The sequence below is a fragment of the Mesoplodon mirus genome (genome assembly GCF_964341445.2).
Source record: "Mesoplodon mirus genome assembly, chromosome: 3".
In the NCBI taxonomy this organism is placed as follows: Eukaryota; Metazoa; Chordata; class Mammalia; order Artiodactyla; family Ziphiidae; genus Mesoplodon; species Mesoplodon mirus.
In genome coordinates, this window is record NC_138978.1 from 71395169 (window position 1) to 71421386 (window position 26218).

At 40.6% G+C, this 26218-nt stretch overlaps 1 protein-coding gene across 2 annotated transcripts in view; it reads right to left on the bottom strand.

Annotated features, from left to right (window-relative positions):
• Positions 1 to 25952, bottom strand: part of USP33 (ubiquitin specific peptidase 33) — a 71097-nt gene extending 45145 nt beyond the window's left edge. For both annotated transcript variants that reach the window (XM_082613378.1, XM_082613377.1), the window contains exon 1: positions 25725 to 25952. The gene's annotated coding sequence lies outside the window, so the exon portion shown is untranslated. The remainder of the gene's footprint in view (positions 1 to 25724) is intronic.
• Positions 25953 to 26218: the final 266 nt, after the last annotated feature.

The window sequence follows — 26218 nt, forward strand, 5'->3', positions numbered from 1 at the left end:
TGTACCAGTGCCTTTATTATACAATCTACACATTTCCCACTGAATTATAATCCTATCTTTATTCTTTATTAAATTGGCACATAAAATATTTCCGGATTTTCTTTGTTTGTTTGTTTGTTTGTTTGTTTCAGTACACGGGCCTCTCACTGTTGTGGCCTCTCCCGTTGCGGAGCACAGGCTCTGGACGCGCAGGCTCAGTGGCCATGGCTCACGGGTCCAGCCGCTCCGCGGCATGTGGGATCCTCCCAGACCGAGGCACGAACCCGTGTCCCCTGCATCGGCAGGCGGACTCTCAACCACTGCACCACAAGGGAAGCCCTGGATTTTCTATTTTTTTAAACTCATCTGTCTATGCCCAAATTATATTAATCTAATTCAGAGACTAATATTCTACACAGAATAGTTGGATAACTGTAAAACATACTTCCTTCACTGTTCCATTTCCATTTCCTTGGCTACTCTCTAAGTACACTAGACAACCTGATAATTTTACCTCTTCTGTTCCAATATTAATACCAGCTATTTAATTTTACTGTTTTAACGCATTTATTAGAACCTCTAAAGGCAATCTAGAATATAAAGGTGATTGTAAGCATCCATGTAAGGGTCCTTATATTAATGTTTTGCAATTTAGGATATCTGCTATAATTTTTTTCCATTCTTAATATACTTACATTTTTAAAATCAGAAATGGTCTTCCAAATTGAAGTACAGGGACTTCCTTGGTGGCACACTGGTTAAGAATCTGCTTGCCAATGCAGGGGACACAGGTTCAAGCCCCTGCTCCGGGAAGATCCCACATGCCACAGAGCAACTAAGCCCATGTGCCACAACTACAGACCCTGTGCTCTAGAACCTGAGAGCCACAACTACTGAACCCCTGCACTGCAACTACTGAAGCCCGCGTGCCTAGAGCCTGTGCTCCGCAACAAGAGAAGCCACTGAAATGAAAAGCCCGCACACCACAATGAAGAGTTGCCACCGCTGGCCACTAGAAAAGCAAAGACCCAACACAGTCAAAAATAAAATAAATTAATTTAAAAAACTGAAGTAGGGCTTCCCTGGTGGCGCAGTGGTTGAGAGTCCGCCTGCCGATGCAGGGGACGCGGGTTCGTGCCCCAGTCCAGGAAGATCCCACATGCCGCGGAGCGGCTGAGCCCGTGAGCCATGGCTGTTGGGCCTGCGCATCCGGAGCCTGTGCTCCGCAAAGGGAGAGGTCACAACAGTGAGAGGCCCACATACCGCAAAAAAAAAAAAAAAAAAAAACTGAAGTATAGTTGATTTATACTATTGTATTAGTTAGAAATGGTCTTAATGAACTCTATCGAATGCCTTTTCACGGCGGAGTCAAGATGGTGTACTAGGAGGACGTGGAATTCAAAACTCCTCACAATTAGGGCACCTACCAGGCACTGGTGGGGGACCACAGAGACCTAAGGGGATGGGGGAACCCCCAGCGACCATCTTGTGGGATCTCAGTTTGCAGGCTGGAGGTCAGGCCCAACCTCCTGTGGTGGGAGTTCCAAGTCGAACTCACTGGACTAACAGAGAACCTCAGACCCCAGGAAATATTAATCAGAGTGAGGCCCCCCAGAGGTCCTGATCTCAGCACCAAGACCCAGCTCTAACCAACTGCCTCCAAACTCTATTGCTGGATGTCGCAGGCCAAACAACCAGTAAGACAAGAATACAGCACCATCCATCAAAAAAAAAAAAAAAAAAGAAATAACAAAAAAATATGTTACAGCACTTCCCTGGTGGTGCAGTGGTTGAGAATGTGCCTGCCAATGCAGGGGACATGGGTTCAAGCCCTGGTCTGGGAAGATCCCACATGCCACGGAGCAACTAGGCCCGTGAACCACAACTACCGAGCTTGCGCGTCTGGAGCTTGTGCTCCGCAACAAGAGAGGCCGCGACAGTGAGAGGCCCGCGCACCACGATGAAGAGTGGCCCCCACTCGCCACAACTAGAGAAAGCCCTCGCACAGAAACGAAGACCCAACACAGCCAAAAATATAAGTTAATTTAATTTAATTAAAAAAAAAAAAAATATATATATATATATATATATATATGTTACAGATGAAGGAGCAAGGTAAAAACCTACAAGACCAAATAAATGAAGACGAAATAGGCAACCTACCTGAAAAAGAATTCAGAGTAATGATAGTAAAGATGATCCAAAATCTCGGAAACACAATGGAAAAAACACAAGAAACGTTAAACAAGGTTCTAGAAGAACTAAAGAGCAAACAAACAGTGATGAACAACACAATTACTGAAATTAAAAATACTATAGAAGGAATCAATAGCAGAATAACTAGGCAGAAGAACAGATAAGTCACCTGGAAGATAAAATGGTGGGAAAACTACTGGGGAGCAAAATAAAGAAAAAAGAATGAAAAGAATTGAGGACAGTCTCAGAGACCTCTGGGACAACATTAAATGCACCAACATTCGAATTATAAGGGTCCCAGAAGAAGAAGAGAAAAAGAAAGGGACTGAGAAAATATCTGAAGAGATTATAGTCGAACACTTCCCTAACATGGGAAAGGAAATACTCAATCAAGTTCAGGAATCACAGAGAGTTTCATACAGGATAAATCCAAGCAGAAACATGCCAAGACACATATTAATCAAACTATCAAAAATTAAATACAAAGTAAAAATATTAAAAGCAGCAAGGGAAAAGCAGCAAATAACATACAAGGGAATCCCCGTAAGGTTAACAGCTGATCTTTCAGCAGAAACTCTGCAAGCCAGAAGGGAGTGGCAGGACATATTCAAAGTGATGAAAGGGAAAAACCTACAACGAAGAATACTCTAGTCAGCAAGGATCTCATTCAGATTCAACGGAGAAATTAAAACGCTTACAGATAAGCAAAAGTTAAAAGAATTCAGCACCACCAAACCAACTTTACAACAAATGCTAAAGGAACTTCCCTAGGAAGGAAACACAAGAGAAGGAAAAAACCTACAAAAACAAACCCAAAACAATAAAGAAAATGGTAATAGGAACACACAAATTGATAATTACCTTAAATGTAAATGGATAAATGCTCCAACCAAAACACATATACTGGCTGAACAGATACAAAAACAAGACCCATATATCTGCTGTCTATACAGGAGACCCACTTCAGACATAGGGACACATACAGACTGAAAGTGAGGGGATGGAAAAAGATATTCCATGCAAATGGAAATCAAGAGAAAGCTGGAGTAGCAATTCTCGTATCAGACAACATAGACTTTAAATAAAGACTATTACAAGAGACAATGAAGGACACTATAACGTGATCAAGGGATCAATCCAAGAAGAAAATATAACAATTGTAAATATTTATGCACCCAATATAGGAGCACCTCAATACATAAGGCGAATGCTAACAGCCATAAAAGAGGAAATAGACAGTAACACAATCATAGTAGGGGACTTTAACATCCCACTTTCACCAATGCACAGATCATCCAAAATGAAAATAAATAAGGAAACAAAAACTTTAAATGACACATTAAACAAGATGGACTTCATGGATATTTATAGGACATTCCATCCAAAAACAACACAGTACACTTTCTTCTCTAGTGTGCATAGAACATTCTCCAGGATAGACCATATCTTGGGTCACAAATCAAGCCTCGGTAAATTTAAGAAACCTGAAATTGGGCTTCCCTGGTGGCGCAGTGGTTGAGAGACCGCCTGCCGAAGCAGGGGACATGGGTTCGTGCAACGGTCCGGGAAGATCCCACATGCCGCGGAGCGGCTGGGCCCGTGAGCCATGGCCGCTGAGCCTGTGCGTCTGGAGCCTGTACTCCCTGACGGGAGAGGCCACAGCGGTAAGAGGCCCGTGTACCGCAAAAAAAAATAAAACAGAAACCTAAAATCATATCAAGTATCTTTTCTGATCACAACACTACGAGAATAGATATCAATTACAGGAAAAAAACTGTAAAAAATACAAACACATGGAGCCTAAACAATACGTTACTAAATAATCAAGAGATCACTGAAGAAATCAAAAAGGAAATCAAATAATACCTAGAAACAAATGACAATGAAAACACGATGACCCAAAACCTATGGGATGCAGCAAAAGCAGTTCTAAGAGGGAAGTTAAAAGCAATACAATCTACCTCAAGAAACAAAAAAAAAAAACTCAAATAAGCAACCTAAACTTAAACCTAAAGCAATTAAAGAAAAAAGAACCAAAAAAACCCCCAAAGTTAGCAGAAGGAAAGAAATCATAAAGATCAGATCAGAAATAAATGAAAAAGAAATGAAGGAAAAAATAACAAAGATCAATAAAACTAAAATCTGGCTCTTTGAGAAGATAAACAAAATTGATAAACCATTAGCCAGGCTCACCAAGAAAAAAAGGGAGAAGTCTCAAATCAACAGAATTAGAAATGAAAAATGAGAAGTAACAATTGACACTGCAGAAATACAAAGGATCATGAGAGATTACTACAAGCAACTATATGCCAATAAAATGGACAACCTGGAAAAAATGGACAAATTCTTAGAAAAGCACAACCTTCCGAGACTGAACCAGGAAGGAACAGAAAATATAAACAGACCAATCACAAGCACTGAAATTGAAACTGTGATTGAAAATCTTCCAACAAACAAAAGACCAGGGCCAGATGGCTTCACAGGCAAATTCTATCAAACATTTAGAAAACAGCTAACACCTATCCTTCTCAAACTCTTTCAAAATATAGCAGAGAGAGGAACACTCCCAAACTCATTCTATGAGGCCACCATCACCCTGATATCTAAACCAGACAAAGATGTCACAAAAAAAGAAAACTGCAAGCCAATATCTCTGATGAACATAAATGCAAAAATCCTCACCAAAATACTAGCAAACAGAATCCAACAGCATATTAAAAGGATCATACACTATTATCAAGTGGGGTTTATCCCAGTAATGCAAGGACTCTTCAATATATGCAAATCAAACAATGTGATACACCATACTAACAAACTGAAAAATAAAAACCATATGATCATCTCAATAAATGCGGAAAAAGTTTTCCACAAAATTCAACACCCATTTATGATAAAAACACTCCAGAAAGTAGGCATAGAGGGAACTTACTTCAACATAATAAAAGCCATATATGACAAACCCACAGCCGACATCGTTCTCAATGGTGCAAAACTGAAACCATTTCCTCTAAGATCAGGAACAAGACAAAGTTGCCCACTCTCACCACTATTATTCATCATAGTTTTGGAAGTTTTACCCACAGAAATCAGAGAAGAAAAACAAATAAAAGGAGTCCAAATCAGAAAAGAAGAAGTAAAGCTTTCACTGTTTGCAGATGACATGATACTATACATAGAAAATCCTAAAGATGCTACCAGAAAACTACTAGAGCTAATCAATGAATTTGGTAAAGTACCAGAATACAAAATTAATGCACAGAAATCTCTGGCATTCCTCTACACTAATAATGAAAAATCTGAAAGAGAAATTAAGGAAACACTCCCATTTACCACTGCAACAAAAAGACTAAAACACCTAGGAGTAAACCTACCTAAGGAGACAAAAGACCTGTATGCAGAAAACTGTCATGCTGATGAAAGAAATTAAAGATGATACAAACAAATGGAGACATATACCATGTTCTTGGATTGGAAGAATCAACATAGTGAAAGTGACTAGACTACCCAAAGCAATCTACAGATTCAATGCAATCCCTATCAAACTACCAATGGCATTTTTCACAGAACTAGAACAAAAAATTTCACAATTTGTATGGAAATACAAAAGACCCCGAATAGCCAAAGCAATCTTGTGAAAGAATAACAGAGCTGGAGGAATCAGGCTCCCTGACTTCAGACTATACTACAAAGCTACAGTAATCAAGACAGTATGGTACTGGCACAAAAAAACCCAGAAAGATAGATCAATGGAACAGGATAGAAAGCCCAGAGATAAACCCACACACATATGGTCACCTTATCTTTGATAAAGGAGGTAAGAGTATAAAATGGAGAAAACTCCCTTCAATAAGTGGTGCTGGGCAAACTGGACAGCTACATGTAAAAGAATGAAACTAGAACACTTCCTAACACCATACACAAAAATAAACTCAAAATGGACTAAAGACCTAAATGTAAGACCAGACACTATACAATTCTTGGAGGAAAACACAGGCAGAACACTCTATGACATTAATCACAGCAAGATCCTTTTTGACCCACCTCCTAGCGAAATGGAAATAGAAACAAAAATAAACAAATGGGACCTAATGAATCTTAAAAGCTTTTGCACAGCAAAGGAAACCATAAACAAGAATAAAAGACAACCCTCAGAATGGGAGAAAATATTTGCAAATGAAGCAACTGACAAACGATTAATCTCCAAAATATACAAGCAGCTCAGTCAGCTCACTATCAAAAAAACAAAAAACCCAATTCAAAAATGGGCAGAAGACCTAAATAGACATTTCTCCAAAAAAGGTATACAGATTGCCAACAAACACATGAAAAGATGCTGAACATCACTAATCATTAGAGAAAGGCAAATCACAACTACAGTGAGGTATCACCTCACAATGGTCAGAATGGCCATCGTCACAAGGTCTACAAAAGACAAATGCTGGAGAGGGTGTGGAGAAAAGGGAACCCTCTTGCACTGTTGGTGGGAATGTAAATTGACACAGCCTCTATGAAGAACAGTATGAAGGTTCCTTAGAAAACTAAAAACAGAACTACTATATAACCCAACAATCCCACTACTGGGCATATACCCTGAGAAAACCATAATTCAGAAAGAGTCATGTACCACAATGTTTACTGTAGCACTATTTACAACAGCCAGGACATGGAAGCAACCTAAGTGTCCATAGACAGATGAATGGATAAAGAAGATGTGGCACATATATACAATGGAATATTACTCAGCCATAAAAAGAAATGAAATTGAGTTATTTGTAGTGAAGTGGATGGACCTAGAGTCTGTCATACAGACTGAAGTAAGCCAGAAAGAGAAAAACAAATACCACATGCTAACACATATACATGGAATCTAAAAAAAAAAAAAAAAAAAAAAAAAAAGGTTTTCATGAACCTAGGGGCAGGACAGGAATAAAGACACAGATGTGGAGAATGGACCTAAGGACATGGGGAAGGGGAAGCTGGGATGAAGTGAAAGAGTAACACTGACATATATACACTACCAAATGTAAAATAGATAGCTAGTGGGAAGCAGTTGCATAGCACAGGGACATCAGCTAGGTGCGCTGTGACCACCTAGAGGGGTGGGATAAGGAGGGTGGGAGGGAGACTCAAGATGGAGGAGATATGGGGATACACGTATGCATATAGCTGATTCACTTTGTTATACAGCAGAAACTAACACAACATTGTAAAGCAATTATACTCCAATAAAGTTGTTTTTTTTTTTTAAAAAAAAAAGGCCTTTTCAGCAGCTACGGACAGCTTTCTAGACTCCTTGCTTCATTTGTTGATATTATCTATTATATTAACAGACTTGATAATAAGGGTCCTTGCACTGATGTAATACACCCTACTGGGTCAAAATGTACTATTAGTCCATTGTTTCATATCTAAATTCTATTGGCTAATATTGTATTTAGAAATTTTGCATTTCGAGATGTGAGACCGACTTTTTTTTTTTGCTTTATAACAAATTTAATCAGTTATACATATACATATGTTCCCATATCCCCTCCCTTTTGCGTCTCCCTCCCACCCTCCCTATCCCACCCCTCCAGGCGGTCACAAAGCACCGAGCTGATCTCCCTGTGCTATGCGGCTGCTTCCCACTAGCTATCTACCTTACGTTTGGTAGTGTATATATGTCCATGCCGCTCTTTCGCTTTGTCACAGCTTACCCTTCCCCCTCCTCGTATCCTCAAGTCCATTCTCTAGTAGGTCTGTGTCTTTATTCCTGTCTTACCCCTATGTTCTTCATGACAATTATGTGTCAGCATACAGTATTTGTCTTTCTCTTTTTGACTTAATTCACTCTGTATGACAGACTCTAGGTCCATCCACCTCATTACAAATACGTTAATTTCGCTTCTTTTTATGGCTGAGTAATATTCCATTGTATATATGTGCCACATCTTCTTTATCCATTCATCCGATGATGGACACTTAGGTTGTTTCCATCTCCGGGCTATTGTAAATAGGGCTGCTATGAACATTTTGGTACATGACTCTTTTTGAATTATGGTTTTCTCAGGGTATATGCCCAGTAGTGGGATTGCTGGGTCATATGGTAGTTCTATTTGTAGTTTTTTAAGAAACCTCCATACCATTCTCCATAGTGGCTGTACCAACTCACATTCCCACCAGCAGTGCAAGAGTGTTCCCTTTTTTCCACACCCTCTCCAGCATTTATTGTTTCTAGAATTTTTGATAATGGCCATTCTGACTGGTGTGAGATGATATCTCATTGTAGTTTTGATTTGCATTTCTCTAATGAGTAAAGATGTTGAGCATCCTTTCATGTGTTTGTTGGCAGTCTGTATATCTTCTGTGGAGAAATGTCTATTTAGGTCTTCTGCCCATTTTTGGATTGGGTTGTTTGTTTTTTGGTTATTGAGCTGCATGAGCTGCTTATAAACTTTGTGGAGATTAATCCTTTGTCAGCTGCTTCATTTGCAAATATTTTCTCCCATTCTGAGGGTTGTCTTTTGGTCTTGTTTATGGTTTCCTTTGCTGTGCAAAAGCTTTTAAGTTTCATTAGGTCCCATGTGTTTATTTTTGTCTTTATTTCCATTTCTCTAGGAGGGGGGTCAAAAAGGATCTTGCTGTGATTCATGTCATAGAGTGTTCTGCCTATGTTTTCCTCTAAGAGTTTGATAGTGTCTGGCCTTACATTTAGGTCTTTAATCCATTTTGAGCTTATTTTTGTGTATGGTGTTAGGGAGTGAACTAATCTCATACTTTTACATGTCCCTATCCAGTTTTCCCAGCACCACTTATTGAAGACACTGTCCTTTCTCCACTGTACATTCCTGCCTCCTTTATCAAAGATAAGGTGACCATATGTGCGTGGGTTTATCTCTGGGCTTTCTATCCTGTTCCATTGATCTATCTTTCTGTTTTTGTGCCAGTACCATACTGTCTTGATTACTGTAGCTTTGTAGTATAGTCTGAAGTCAGGGAGCCTGATTCCTCCAGCTCTGTTATTCTTTCTCAAGATTGCTTTGGCTATTCGGGGTCTTTTGTGTTTCCATACAAATTGTGAAATTTTTTGTTCTAGTTCTGTGAAAAATGCCAGTGGTAGTTTGATGGGGATTGCATTGAATCTGTAGATTGCTTTGGGTAGTAGAGTCATTTTCACAATGTTGATTCTTCCAATCCAAGAACATGGTACATCTCTCCATCTATTTGTATCATCTTTAATTTCTTTCATCAGTGTCTTATAATTTTCTGCATACAGGTCTTTTGTCTCCTTAGGTAGGTTTATTCCTAGATATTTTATTCTTTTTGTTGCAGTGGTAAATGGGAGTGTTTCCTTGATTTCACTTTCAGATTTTTCATCATTAGTATATAGGAATGCCAGAGATTTCTGTGCATTAATTTTGTATTCTGGTACTTTACCAAATTCATTGATTAGCTCTAGTAGTTTTCTGGTAGCATCTTTAGGATTCTCTATGTATAGTATCATGTCATCTGCAAACAGTGACAGCTTTACTTCTTCTTTTCCGATTTGGATTCCTATTTCCTTTTCTTCTCTGATTGCTGTGGCTAAAACTTCCAAAACTATGTTGAATAAGAGTGGTGAGAGTGGGCAACCTTGTCTTGTTCCTGATCTTAGTGGAAATGGTTTCAGTTTTTCACCATTGAGGACGATGTTGGCTGTGGGTTTGTCATATATGGCCTTTATTATGTTGAGGAAATTTCCCTCTATGCCTACTTTCTGCAGGTTTTTTATCATAAATGGGCGTTGAATTTTGTCGAAAGCTTTCTCTGCATCTATTGAGATGATCATATGGTTTTTCTCCTTCAATTTGTTAATATGGTGTATCACATTGATTGATTTGCATATATTGAAGAATCCTTGCATTCCTGGAATAAATCCCACTTGATCATGGTGTATGATCCTTTTAATGTGCTGTTGGATTCTGTTTGCTAGTATTTTGTTGAGGATTTTTGTATCTATGTTCATCAGTGATATTGGCCTGTAGTTTTCTTTCTTTGTGACATCCTTGCCTGGTATTGGTATCAAGGTGAGGGCGGCCTCGTAGAATGAGTTTGGGAGTGTTCCTCCCTCAGCTATATTTTGGAAGAGTTTGAGAAGGATAGGTGTTAGCTCTTCTCTAAATGCTTGATAGAATTCGCCTGTGAAGCCATCTGGTCCTGGGCTTTTGTTTGTTAGAAGATTTTTTATCACAGTTTCAATTTCAGTGCTTGTGATTGGTCTGTTCATATTTTCTATTTCTACCTGATTCAGTCTTGGCAGGCTGTGCATTTCTAAGAATTTGTCGATTTCTTCCAGGTTGCCCATTTCATTGGCATAGAGTTGCTTGTAGTAATCTCTCATGATCTTTTGTATTTCTGCAGTGTCAGTTGTTACTTCTCCTTTTTCATTTCTTATTCTATTGATTTGAGTCTTCTCCCTTTTTTTCTTGATGAGTCTGGCTAATGGTTTATCAATTTTGTTTATCTTCTCAAAGAACCAGCTTTTAGTTTTATTGATCTTTGCTATCGTTTCCTTCATTTCTTTTTCGTTTATTTCTGATCTGATTTTTATGATTTCTTTTCTTCTGCTAACTTTGGGATGTTTTTGTTCTTCTTTCTCTAATTGCTTTAGGTGCAAGGTTAGGTTGTTTATTCGAGATGTTTCCTGTTTCTTAAGGTAGGATTGTATTGCTATAAACTTCCCCCTTTGAACTGCTTTTGCTGCATCCCATAGGTTTTGGGTTATCGTGTCTCCATTGTCATTTGTTTCCAGGTATTTTAAAATTTCCTTTCTGATTTCTTCAGTGATCACTTCGTTATTAGGTAGTGTATTGTTTAGCCTCCATGTGCTTGTATTTTTTACAGCTCTTTTCCTGTAATTGATATCTAGTCTCATACCATTGTGGTCGGAAAAGATACTTGATACAATTTCAATTTTCTTAAATTTACCAAGGCTTGATTTGTGACCCAAGATATGATCTATCCTGGAGAATGTTCCATGGGCACTTGAGAAAAATGTGTATTCTGTTGTTTTTGGATGGAATGTCCTATAAATATCAATTAAGTCCATCTTGTTTAATGTATCATTTAAAGCTTGTGTTTCCTTATTTATTTTCATTTTGGATGATCTGTCCATTGGTGAAAGTGGGGTGTTAAAGTCCCCTACTATGATTGTGTTACTGTCGATTTCTCCTTTTATGGCTGTTAGTGTTTGCCTTATGTATTGAGGTGCTCCTATGTTGGGTGCATAAATATTTACAATTGTTATATCTTCTTCTTGGATCGATCCCTTGATCATTATGTAGTGTCCTTCTTTGTCTCTTCTAGTAGTCTTTATTTTAACGTCTATTTTGTCTGATACGAGAATTGCTACTCCAGCTTTCTTTTGCTGTCCATTTGCATGGAATATCTTTTTCCATCTTCTTACTTTCAGTCTGTATGTGTCTCTAGGTCTGAAGTGGGTCTCTTGTAGACAGCATATATATGGGTCTTGTTTTTGTATCCATTCAGCCAATCTGTGTCTTTTGGTGGGAGCATTTAGTCCATTTACATTTAAGGTAATTATCGATATGTATGTTCCTATTCCCATTTTCTTAATTGTTTTGGGTTCGTTATTGTAGGTCTTTTCCTTCTGTTGTGTTTCTTGCCTAGAGAAGTTCCTTTAGCATTTGTTGTAAAGCTGGTTTGGTGGTGCTGAACTCTCAGCTTTTGCTTGTCTGTAAACGTTTTAATTTCTCCATCAAATCTGAAGGAGATCCTTGCTGGGTAGAGTAATCTTGGTTGCAGTTTTTTCTCCTTCATCACTTTAATTATGTCCTGCCACTCCCTTCTGGCTTGTAGGGTTTCTGCTGAGAGATCAGCTGTTATCCTGATGGGGATTCCCTTGTGTGTTATTTGTTGTTTTTGCCTTGCTGCTTTTAATATGATTTCTTTGTGTTTAATTTTTGACAGTTTGATTAATATGTGTCTTGGCGTATTTCTCCTTGGATTTATTCTGTATGGGACTCTCTGTGCCTCCTGGACTTGATTAACTATTTCCTTTCCCATTTTAGGGAAGTTTTCAACTATAATCTCTTCAAATATTTTCTTAGTCCCTTTCTTTTTCTCTTCTTCTTCTGGAACCCCTATAATTCGAATGTTGGTGCACTTAATGTTGTCCCAGAGGTCTCTGAGACTGTCCTCTGTTCTTTTCATTCTTTTTTCTTTATTTTGCTCTGCAGCAGTTATTTCCACTATTTTATCTTCCACCTCACTTATCTGTTCTTCTGCCTCAGTTATTCTGCTATTGATCCCATCTAGAGTATTTTTCATTTCATTTATTGTGTTTTTAATCGATGCTTGATTCATCTTTAGTTCTTCTAGGTCCTTGTTAACTGTTTCTTGCATTTTGTCTATTCTATTTCCAAGATTTTGGATCTGGGAAATAGAATCTTGGATCATCTTTACTATCATTATTCTGAATTCTTTTTCAGGTAGACTGCCTATTACCTCTTCATTTGTTAGGTCTGGTGGGTTTTTATCTTGCTCCTTCTCCTGCTGTGTGTTTTTCTGTCTTCTCATTTTGCTTATGTTACTGTGTTTGGGGTCTCCTTTTTGCAGGCTGCAGGTTCGTAGTTCCCGTTGTTTTTGGTGTCTGTCCCCAGTGGCTAAGGTTGGTTTAGTGGGTTGTGTAGGCTTCCTAGTGGAGGGGACCAGTGCCTGTGTTCTGGTGGATGAGGCTGGATCTTGTCTTTCTGGTGGGCAGGTCTACGTCTGGTGGTGTGTTTTGGGGTGTCTGCGGACTTTTTATGATTTTAGGCAGCCTCTCTGCTAATGGGTGGTGTTGTGTTCCTGTCTTGCTAGTTGTATGGCATAGGGTGTCCAGCACTGTAGCTTGCTGGTCGTTGAGTGAAGCTGGGTGCTGGTGTTGAGATGGAGATCTCTGGAAGATTTTCGCCGTTTGATATTATGTGGAGCTGGGAGGTCTCTTGTGGACCAGTGTCCTGAAGTTGGCTCTCCCACCTCAGAGGCACAGCACTGACTCCTGGCTCCTCAATTTGGGATGATGTGTTGTCTATTCATGTATTCCACAGATGCAGGGTACATCAAGTTGATTGTGGAGCTTTAATCCACTGCTTCTGAGGCTGCTGGGAGAGGTTTCCCTTTCTCTTCTTTGTTCTCACAGCTCCCGGGTCTCAGCTTTGGATTTGGCCCCGCCTCTGTGTGTAGGTCGCTGGAGGGCGTCTGTTCTTCGCTCAGACAGGACAGGGTTAAAGGAGCAGCCGCTTCCGGGACTCTGGCTCACTCAGGCCGGGGGGGAGGGAGGGGCATGGAGTGCGGGGCGAGCCTGCAGCGGCAGAGGCCGGCGTGACATTGTACCAGCCTGAGGCACGCCGTGCGTTCTCCCAGGGAAGCCGTCCCTGGAACCCGGGACCCCGGCAGTGACGGGCTGCACAGGCTCCCCGGAAAGGGGGCGTGGACAGTGACCTGCGCTCGCACACAGGCCTCTTGGCGGTGGCAGCAGTAGCCCCAGTGTCCCACACCCGTCTCTGGGCTCCGCGCTTTCAGTCGCGGCTCGCGCCCGTCTGTGGGTCTCCTTTAAGCAGCGCTCTTAATCCCCTCTCCTCGCGCACCAGGAAACCAAGAGGGAAGAAAAAGTCTCTTGCCTCTTCGGCAGCTCCAGAGTTTTCCCGGACTCCCTCCCGGCTAGCTGTGACGCATTAGCCCCCTTCAGGCTGAGTTCTCGCCGCCAGCCCCAGTCCCCTCCCTGCGCTCTGACCGAAGCCCGAGCCTCAGCTTCCACCGCCGCCCGCCCCGGCGGGCGAGCAGACAAGCCTCTCGGGCTGGTGAGTGCCGCTCGGCACTGATCCTCTGTGCATGAATCTCTCCGCTTTGCCCTACCCAGGTATGTGGGGAGTTTCTTGCCTTTTGGGAGGTCTGAGGTCTTCTATCAGCGTTCAGTAGGTGTCCTGTAGGAGTTGTTCCACGTGTAGCTGTATTTCTGGTGTATCTGTGGGGAGGAAGGTGATCTCCACGTCTTACTCTTCCGCCATCTTCCCCGGAAGTTCTTGACCTTTTTTGATAGCATTTTTAATCGGGGATAAAAGTATCGGGTTGGCCAAAAAGTTTGTAACATCTTATGGAAAAACCCTTATGAACTTTTTGGCCAACCCAATATGTGTGCTTCACAGAACGCACTGGGTAGCTTTGCATCTTTAATAACATAGAATACGGTTTTTTAAAAAAACTATATGTTGCTTATAAACTAAATAAAAGTCAGCTGTGAAACCATCTGCTATGCTGCCTCTTTCAAGGACAGATCTTCAATGACCTTTTCAATCCTTAGCAAGAACTGGTCAATTCAACTTTTCTGCTTCTTGGGTCAATTTTATTAATTTATATTTTGCTATAAAATTATCCATTAGGGCTTCCCTGGTGGTGCAGTGGTTGAGAGTCCACCTGCCAATGCAGGGGACATGGGTTCGTGCCCCGGTCCGGGAAGATCCCACATGCCGCAGAGCGGCTAAGCCTGTGAGCCACGGCCGCTGAGCCTGCGCATCCGGAGCCTGTGCTCCGCAACGGGAGAGGCCACAACAGTGAGAGGCCCGCGTATCACAAAAAACAAAAAAAACAAAAACAAAAAATTATCCATTAATCTCGACTTTTAACTTTGGCATCATGGCATAACATGTAGTATTCCCAAGAAGGTTTGCATAAAATTCCGTTAACCTCTCCTATACCTGGGTATCTATGATGTCTCCTTCCTCATTCCTCATATTGCATATTTTTACTCCACTTTCTTCTCTTCTATATGAGGTTTATCTAATTCATCAGTCCTCTCAAAGAACCAGTTTTGGGATTTATCCTTCCCACTATTTTTGTTTTGTTGTTTCCAATTCCATTAATTACAGTTTTATCTTTAATCCCCATGTCCTATTTGGTTTCTGTTTTATTTTCTTAATCCCTAAATATGGGAACTGAATATTCTTAGTTTTATTTACTTAATAATAAAAGTATTTAAACTATACATTTTCGTCTTAATACCAATGTTTGCCAATGAGATGGAAATGTTCTTCTCACCACTTTCTAGACAATATGTTATCTCACTTTTGACTGTAAAATGTTTTAAGTGCATCAATACAAGAATGGATATATATATACACATATACATATACATATATATACGTATATATTTATTCATGACTGAACACTACACATCAGTTTAACTTCATGAACTTGATGGATAATTTATCAACATGAATAGATCTAAAGGACATAATGTTGAATGGAAAAAAAGGAAGACGCAGAATAATACATTCTCTATGATACCACTGAAGTAAAAATTTAAAACCTGAGGGAAGAATACATTAGGAGTTTGGGATTATCAGATACAAACTACTATATATAAAACAGGTAAACAAGGTCCTACTGTATAGCACAGGGAACTATATTTAATTATCTTGTGATAAACTATGATGGAAAAAAATGTGAAAAGAATATATATGTACAACAGAATCACTTTGCCATACACCAGAAACTAATACAACATTGTAAATTAACTATACTTCAGTTAAAATAAAAATAACAAAAAAATAAAAAAAACAATGTTCAAAAAAAAAAAGCCCCAAAACAAAACATGCATAATAGCGCATTGTATCTGTATGTACATATCCACTGTAAAAGCATAAAAATAGTTTTGAAGGTTATGTACTCAGAATGTTGCCTCACCGCAAAGAAGAAAGGGTGACTAGAGAAAGATTAGTCCTCTCCATTCTGCTATTAATGTTCTGGTATTTAAACAACTTAATGAGAATTAATTTGCAGATAACATGATACTATACACAGAAAATCCTAAAGATGGTACTGGAAAACTACTAGAGCTAATCAATGAATTTGGTGAAGTTGCAGGATACAAAATTAATACACAGAAATCTCTTGCATTCCTATACACTAACAACAAAAGATCAGAAAGAGAAATTAAGGAAACAGTCCCATTTACCATCACAACAAAAAGAATAAAATACCTAAGAATAAACCTACCTAAGGAGGCCAAAGACCTGTACTCAGAAAGCTATAAGATACTTGGACTTCCCTGGTGGTCCAGTGGTTAAGAATCAGCCTTCCAATGCAGGGGACACGGGTTTGATCCCTGGTCGCGGAAGTAAGATCACACATACCATGGGGCAACTAAGCCTGCATGCTCTGGAGCCTGTGCACCACAACTACAGAGCCCGCGTGCCACAACTACTGAGCCCCCACGCTCTAGAGCCCGCACGCCACAACTAGAGAGAAGCCTGCTCACTGAAACGACAGATCTCACATCTCGAATGAAGATTCCGCACACGGGAACTAAGACCCGACACAGCCAAATACATAAAAATAAATAAAATTATTTTTAAAAAAAGAAAACTATAAGATACTGATGAAAACAATCAAAAATGAACAGATGGAAAGATATACCATGTTCTTGGATCAGAAGAATCAATACTGTGAAAATGACTATACTACCCAAAGCAATCTACAGATTCAATGCAATCCCCATCAAATTACCAATGGCATTTTTTCACAGAATTAGAACAAAACATTTTACAATTTGTATGGAAACACAAAAGACCCCAAATAACCAAAGCAATCTTGAGAAAGAAAAACAGAACTGGAGGAATCAGGCTCCCTGACTTCAGACTATACTACAAAGCTACAGTAATCGAGAGAGTATGGTAGTGGCACAAAAACAGAAACATAGATCAATGGAACAGGATAAAAAGCCCAGAGATAAACCCACACACCTACTGTCACCTAATCTATGACAAAGGAGGCAAGAATATACAATGGGGAAAAGACAGTCTCTTCAATAAGTGGTGCTGGGAAAACTGGACAGCTACATGTAAAAGAATGAAATTAGAACACTCCCTAACATCATACACAAAAATAAACTCAAAGTGGATCAGAGACCTAAATGTAAGGCCAGACACTATAAAACTCTTACAAGAAAACATAAGCAGAACACTCTTTGACATAAATTGCAACAAGATCTTTTTTGCTCCACTTCCTAGAGTAATGAAAATTAAAACAAAAATAAACAAAGGGATCTAATTAAACTTAAAAGCTTTTGCACAGCAAAGGAAACCATAAACAAAACGAAAAGCCGACCCTCACAATGGAAGAAAATATATGCAAGTGAAGAAACCAACAAGGGATTAATCTCCAAAATATACAAATCTACAAAACTATTAATCTACAAAACTCTAAGACTCCTCTGGAAGCTTGGGGATCACAGGTTGGGAATTACTAGAGGGCAAAAAAAATTCAAACTGTGCATGGAAATTAAGGCTTTCCATAATTTGACCTCAATTTGTCCTGACCTTTGCAATCTTTTTATCAGACAACTTTTCCCTCTATCTACCCTATCTGGACAATTTGAAATCTCCTCAGCAATAATGATGGTAATAACAACTGAAAAATCTTCCAGATTGAAATGATAGCATCATGCTGTATGATGTACAGCTTTGGCAGGGGCTCAAGTGCCCATCTGTAGATTCAAAACTGTTTCTGAAGATATTACTTTTAAGGGGGTGGGGAAGATATTACTTTTTAGCAGTACAATCCCCAAATCTTCAGGCCCCAAATTCTGACCCGGTCATCCTAATAAGAGAATAGCAGACATTCAAGTTTTAATACAGGAAAAGCATAGGGACCAGTGTTATTAATATTTGTTACACATCAAGACAGTTGGTAACCTAAGGAGAATCTTTTAATATTGAAAAACTGCCTATATTCCATTATCTAGTCTATTCCAAAAAGTAAAGCTATTTATAAAGAATCAGAATCAAGCGACTGTGACAAAAAAAATGTCGGAGAACTGGTTGCTAATTTATTAGTTACACAGAAGGTTAATATGAATCCAGAAGAAACTCTGTATTAGCAGATGGCAGAACTGTTCAAAATTTTTAACAAAAATCTGGATAAAGACATAGAAGGCAGGCTAGTGAAATCTAATTATAAAATTATAAAAATAATTAAAGAAATGACATTTTATTTAGAAAAATGAGCTAAGATTAACAAGCATGGATATAGTATTCCAAATTGGCATTTAAAGAGTCTACTGTTGGGGGCTTCCCTGGTGGCAGAGGGGTTGAGAATCTGCCTGCGAATGCAGGGGACACGTGTTCGAGCCCTGGTCTGGGAGGATCCCACATGCCGTGGAGCGACTGGGCCCATGAGCCACAACTACTGAGCCTGCGTGTCTGGAGCCTGTGCTCCGCAACAAGAGAGGCCACGATAGTGAGAGGCCTGCGCACCGCAATGAAGAGTGGCCCCTGCTCGCCGCAACTAGAGAAAGCCCTCGCACAGAAACGAAGACCCCACACACCCAAAAATAAATTAATTAATCACTTAAAAAAAAAAAAGTCTACTGTCTAAAGTAAGGCCAAAAAAAGGGTTTCAGGTATTTAGATTCTAGATGCTAGAAGACGAAGGAAACAACAGTGCAGTTCTCACTCAATTTATCAACAGAATAGGTTTCAGAATAAAAAGAGAAGCCAGTCTTATTGTACTCATAAACTAAGTAGATTACATAGTGAATGTTTTATTTATGAAGAACATTAAAAGCTACAGAATACAAATGCCTTCCATAGACAGTCTTAAATAATTTGAAAACTGTATCGTCATAAAGACAACACTATGGCTAAAAGTAAAGTTTCTGGAGCAAAGCTACCTGGGTTCAAATCCAAGCTCCACTATGTCCTAGGTTTGTGACCAGGGTTAAGTCACTTCTCTGTGCCTCAGTTCCCTCATCTATAAAATTGAGATAATTACAAAAATCTACCTCGTGGAGTTGGGGGGGTATTATATAACACATTTGTTTACATATATAAATTACTTCGAACAGAGTGAGCGTAAGCACTCAATACATGTTAACTATTATGACCAAAAATTGAAAGTATGGATGTTATGTTTAGACAGCAGAAGGCAAAAGTTGGAGGACTTGAGGGGAGTTCCCTGGCGGTCCAGCGGTTAGGACTCGGCGCTTTCACTGCCCAGGCCCTGGTTGGGGAACTACGATCCCGCAAGTCACTCCAAGCAGCCAAAAAAAAAAAAGTTGGAGGACTTGATACATGCATTCTAATTATTTGGACATTAAGACCAAAGTAAGAGAGATCTTTTCTTTTTTACGTAACTTGAGAAATTTAGAAATGGCAACTCCAGTCAATGGTGAAGATTTTCAACAATTAGAGCTATATAAAAATGGAAGGGGGAACCTTGGGAAGTAGGATGTTCCCCATCATTGTTACTCACAGAGGCTGGAAGACCAACTGTCAGGTGTTTCAAAGGACAGCATTTTGCCCTAAAGTCAATTCTAAGATTCTCTGACTGCAAAAAAACTGATTTGTCTGTCAGTAGTTTCAACCTATACAACTGTTCCATTACTACAACTAATCTTACTAGTCCAACTGTACTATTTTATCTTTTACCTTTTTAAACTGTTCTTTTAAAATTATTTATTTTTGGCTGCATTGGGTCTTCGTTGTTCTGCCTGGGATTTCTCTAGTTGCGGTGAGTGGGGGCTACTCTTCACTGCAGTGCATGGGCTTCTCATTGTGGTGGCTTCTCTTGTTGTGGAGCATGGGCTCTAGGCGCGTGAGCTTCAGTAGTTTTGGCTCACAGGCACTAGAGCGCAAGGCTCAGTAGTTGTGGTGCACAGGCTTGGTTGTTCCGGGGCACGTGGGATCTTCCCGGACCACGTGGGATCTTCCCAGACCAAGGATCAAACCCGTGTCCCCTGCATTGGTAGGCGGATTCTTAACCACTGCACCACCCTGGAAGCCCCCAACTGTACTATTTTATTTTATTTTTAATTTTATTTATTATTTTTAGCTGTGTTGGGTCTTTGTTGCTGTGCGCGGCTTTCTTCTAGTTGAGGCGAGTGGGGGCTGCTCTTCGTTGCAGTGCATGTGTTTCTCATTGCGGTGCCTTCTCTTGTTGCAGGGCACGGGCTCTACGTGGGTGGGCTTCAGTAGTTGTAGCATGTGGACTCAGTAGTTGTGGTTCGCAGGCTCTAGAACGCAGGCTCAGTAGCTGTGGCGCACAGGCTTAGCTGCTCTGCAGCATGTGGGATCTTCCTGGACCAGAGCTCAAACCCCTGTCCCCTGCATTGGCAGGTGGATTCTTAACCACTGAGCCACCAGGGAAGCCCAACTGTACTATTTTAAATACTAGGTTTCAAAATTATTTTAATGGTAAAAATACAACATTATAATAACCTTACAGCTTATTTTTCCATATTTACCATAGAAGAAAATTACTATACAACAAAATCAAGCCAAAAAATTGACAATAAAAGTATCAATATCAGCAAAGAGTACAATAGGCAGAAAAGTTTATTTTATTCTAAATCAATCCATAATAAGAGTCCATGGAGACTTTTAATCTTTAAAATATGCTGATGAGCACTTTTTTTTTTTTTTTTGTGGTACGCAGGCCTCTCACCGCTGTGATGGGCACTTTTTAAAAAATATATTTATTTATTTGGTTGTGCCGGGTCTTAAGTTGCGGCTCATGGGCTCCTTAGTTGTGGCATGCGAACTCTTAGTTGCAGCATGCGTGTGGGATCTAGTTCTATTACCAGGGATCAAACCCGGGCCCCCAGTGGATAAGACATGGAGTCTTATCCACTGCGCCACCAGGGAAGTCCCCTGATGAGCACTGTTTTCTTTTTAAATTTATTTATTTATTTATGGCTGCGTTGGGTCTTTGTTGCTGTGCGCGGGCTTTCTCTACTTTCGGCGAGCGGGGGATACTCTTCGTTGTGGTGCACGGCCTTCTCATTGCGGTGGCTTCTTTTGTTGTGGATCATGGGCTCTAGGAGTGCAGGCTTCAGTAGTTCTGGCACACGGGCTCAGCAGTTGTGGTGCACAGGCTTAGTTGCTCCGTGGCATGTGAGCTTCCCGGACCAGGGCTTAAACCCGTGTCCCCTGCATTGGCAAGCATATTCTTAAACAATGTGCCACCAGGGAAGTCCCCTGATGAGCACTTTTAAGAACTGTGTTTCTTGTCCTTTAAACAAATATTCTAGCAAACACAAACTCCTTAAAATCTTCGCACAGATCTCACAGTCCTATAACTCTTCCCCTAATCGTTCTTAATTTTCGCTCAAACCATAACAAAGAAAAAGAAATTTAGTACTAATCTTCTAATTTCCCTTTTCTTAAAAACATCTGTCCCTTTGACCCTTAACAGTCTAATTAATGAGAAGCTTACTGAGTCTATTAAGAGAACTATATAATCTCCTAACTGATTGCTCTACCTGCAATCTAGCTGTTCTAGAACCTATTCTTAACACTGCCACAATAAACCACCCAAAAGCATAGCTCCAATCCGGCAACCTCGCTTTAAATAAAACTCCTTAAATCAAGATTTGTAAACATTAATCAGCATTTCCTACAAAGAAAAAAGATCTGTCCAATAACAGCAAAGTATAGTCAACTGTAGCCTTATCTAGTTGAAATAATTGTGACAAACACTAGGCAGAGGGGGAAGAGAGAAGAGAGAGGAAGCAAGAGGAAGAGAAATGGAGAACAAGAATCAATGAATATAACAGAGTTCTAATAGAAGCGCAAATCAGCTGATGGTGATTTTCACCCTAAGTCACTTCTGAGCAAGATGGAGGGGTAATTAAATTAACAGAATATCAACATTATGGGACAGTCATTAAAACTACTTAAGTAGAACATGTAGAATCATGGAAAAACAAATGCAACCACCATATTCAAATGAGAACCACTCTAAGAAATTTTGTCAATTTTTTTCTTTACCAGAATATTGTTGATTATAAAAAAGAATCAGAATTTATTCATCTAAATAATGCCTCTACTAAAAATATTAGCAATTCCTCCTTCAGGATTTTATAAATAGTTAAAAAATATAAGAAATCTTCTTATTCTATGTCACATTCAGTCTCATATTTTCACCATACTGCCGTATTTCAGGACGCACTAGCCCCAGGCATTTAGAGGTTAATTTAACAAAGGCCCAATCAAGTATGGGTCAGACACTGTGTACCTAGTAGGGGTGGCAGCACTGTTCAGATCTCCACCCTACTTTCCCTTTTGAATGACTGGTCACCTACACTCTACTTTATCAACACTCTTCAACACCCTGTAATTAATTCCTTTATTCTCCTGAAATAACTAATTTGAATGTCAGTGACCTTCTGTCAACCCTCCTCAATCACAAGTTACATAACTCTCAAACCTCAGTGCCATTTTAGAGTCCCTCCTCATTTTCTATATTCTACTAGTTGCCAAATTCTACTGCTTGCTTCTTTTATCCATCACTTCTCAACTCACATTTCTTCTAGATCTCCACCTAAATTGAGGCTTTTATTTCACATCTTGATTATTTAATAAGAATGCCTATTAACAGACACAGTTGACATCTGGCCCCCATCCCTTCAGCTCACCTTGCAGCTGGTACAGATAGTATCCTGACAGCTTCCCACCTCCACCAACAGGAGCCTGCCCAACCCTAGCTAAGACAATGGGAAGTGCTCGAAACATTTCAAGAACAATCTCAATCAGTGAGGACTAGAGTAGGTGGAAAAACTCCCCAGCTACCCTCCAGTTAGTAGGACAATTCTAAGGCAGCTCTACAAAAATGTCCACAGGATTAACCCCCAGTTGCCCATCACTGGCTTTTTTTCCCTTTCCTGACTCTTTACCCACTCCCTCACTTGTGCTTCCTGGCATCTCACCTGCACCCATGTTATCTCAAGGTCTGCTTACAAGATAGCACTTTGGAGAAACTATAAAGGCCACAAAAGTGACACTATTGGGGCTTCCCTGGTGGCGCAGTGGCTGAGAGTCCGCCTGCCAATGCAGGGGACACGGGTTCGTGCCCCGGTCCGGGAAGATTCCACATGCCGCGGAGCGGCTGGGCCCGTGAGCCATGGCCGCTGAGCCTGCGCGTCCGGAGCCTGCGCTCCACAACGGGAGAGACCACAACAGTGAGAGGCCCACATAACGCAAAAAAAAAAAAAAAAAAAAGTGACACTATCAAGATCTTGCTTAACCTAAAGCTGCCCAAGTGTTCTCTTGGTCTCAATCATCTCCCAATTACAGCTCATTCTGCATTCATATGGATCACATACCTCTTCTAACCAAACATCTTCAATGAAGCCCTTCGTAATTTGTCTTTTTCATCTCCTATTTCTAACTTAGATAAATCATAACTTATTATCAGCCAAATTGTTGTACTGATCCTTTCTCAAATATAAGTTGTACCTTTCCAGGAACGCAATAATCTATTGTTTTTAGAAATGTCCTCCAATATTCGCCTGTTGAAAACCTTGCAAAGCTCACTCATCTCAAATATCATCTCTATCAAGATTCAATCACAAGTAATGTCTCCCTCACCTAAATTCCTGATTGTAATAGTCATAAGACATTTTACCACAGTTTTGTAAAAAACTACCCTACTTGACTACAAGCCTGACTCTAAATTCTTTAAGGGTAGAAACCACGTTCCATTCTTTTTATTTTCCAAAGGGCTTTCTTTCCCTGATAGACCCGTAGATATTGACCTACATGGACTTCTAAAGTAACTTTTGAAAAGAACATTTATTTTTATATATGCATTCTTAAGTATTAGTACAAAATTCATGCTCCTTTTTATAGACAAACAAACTGAGCTTATCTCAGACTCTTTGGGACTAACCTATTTATCAAAATGCTCCTGAAATCGCATGCAGACTTAAAAAAAAGTTTAAAAACGACACTAAAGAAAGCTGTTACTTATTCCTTTATTTTTGGGAAATGATTACATTTCATGTTTCTCACCAAAAATCTTTCACCATTTATGTACTTCATTTCCTTGCAAAGAGTCCAGAGTCTGTCCCATGTTATACTTCACATTGCTCCAATACTTAGCTGAATTCCAATTTATATCAAAGGCTACTTCAAGATTATTTCAGGCTTTAGGGAAATTCTGATCCTTACACAATCTCGAAATGCTCCTGTCATGGGAAAAGACTTTACTTCTTGGCATTTCTAACTCAGAGGAGTGGCATGAGGATCAAATAAGATTGTATATGTGAAAGGTCATTGAAAATTCTAACAATAAATAAATGTACAAATTATCTCCTTAACTCTGAATTTCAAACGATTAAAATAATCTATTTACTACAATCTGACGTCATTAAATTCACTGTTATTTGTTACAAATTAGGCTATAAAGTCGTAAGTTATAAAGAGCTCAAGACAAAAAAGTGAAAGCTGGCTATAAACCAGATCAAAAATAAGAAGCAATCTTAAGTAGACTATCCCTCTTGCATATGGCAAGAGGTCAAATATTTTATTCCTGCAATACTTTTGTACTGTCCTTTTTTTTTTAATCCTGCCAAAGTAAATTAAATAACATCAAGCCCCCGGTGTAGTATAACTTATTACTATTACTTTTCCTTAAAATTAGCACTGTCTTTCAGTAAGATTCCTACTTTTCCCCATGTTTATATTAATAGCATGAATTCACTAACAATATTCGTATTAGGTTCAAATCAAATACCTTATTATCTGCTTTGGTCAGAACTTTCCAAACGATACAATTGTCTCAACCAGAACTGGAACTAGAACAGCCTCATTATTTTTTGAAACAAGCTTTCCTTAAAAGAAAAATAATCTCATTAAACTAAAAAAATCTACTCTTCTATACATCTATTAAGCAAGAAGTCTAGAGATCCTTATCGTAAGTTTAGAGCCTATGCTCCTGCCAGCGTTTTCCCCTCTGGCCCAATCTTCCCGGCCTTATACAGATTATATGAGAGCATAAATCCTAAAAATACTTGAGTGCAAAACACCCATAATCATCCAACAGCTCAATTTGCACCCTGTAAATATTCCAATGAAGAGTATTTTGTAGTAGGTAAAATATGTAAGATTAACGGTCTGGGAAACCACACACCATGGAAGCTGACTCAAACAAAAGCTGCGGATGGACAGACCGCAAGGGGTAACCTCTGAAACAGTAAGGATTAAATATTCGTCTAAGAAAAATTTCAGTGACGATGACGCCTAGGTTTTCCTGCTGACAACAATGAATACGGGACCCCTGGGGCTGCACGAATGGGTCCGATCACCCCAACTACGCCACAAAGCGAAACCAGAACCCAGGAGCCAGCGCACTGCGGGGCTTTCAGTCGCCTGCGCCCACCGTGCTGGGCTGATAAGCCGGCATGCGGAGACCGAGGAAAAGAGAGGAGGCCCGCTTCGGGACTCGTCTCACCCCTCCTTCCTCCCGCTTCCCAGGGGAGCGCCCCCTGGGGACCCTTCCTCAAATCTACGACTGACTCGCATCCTCCGCCGCCCCTACTGGGGAGGCCACCAATCATCCCTGCAGCGCACAGTACCGGAGGGGCCTAGGCCTTCTATCCACCCGCTCGCCCACCACCACCCCGAACCAAGAAAAAGAGGCCGCTGCAGCAGCCACAGTCCCGGCGCGCGGGAGCGAAAACACAAACCGACCCCTGGCTGCAGGCGAGGCGCACTTCGGCCCCGCGCCCCTCCCAACAGCTACGCGCTCACCTCCACGGCCTTCCCCACGGGCCCCGCCAGCGCGGCCGACGGTGGCCTGCGGCCGCACCTCCCACCAGCTCCTCTTTTCCTCCCCTGGCTTAGGAGGGGGCGGCTTCGCTTCTAGATGGCCGGAAAACGGACCCGCAGCTCAGCCTGCGGGATACCAGCCTCCCGGCCACTTCCCGCAGCAGCTCCAGCTCCTTCCGGTGTTTCCGCAACCGCCGCCGGCGTCTAGGGCGTCACAGGAGGGCGAGGAGGGCAGGGAGGGCGGGCAGGGGCGGGGCCGCGAGGAAAGCTCGTCCCGCCTCTGGGGCGTGGCCGCGGAGGCCGGGTCCAGGTGTGGAGACCCAAGCTGCTCTCACAGCTGGGACTTCCAAAGTAGCTAGCGGCACAGGGGCCGTACGTGCAGAGCAGTTTTAGATTTGGGGCACTTTTCGTTTCTACACATGTTCTCCCCCTCTTCTGCAGTCACACTACGACCATTAGCAGGTCTGTCTCTATGC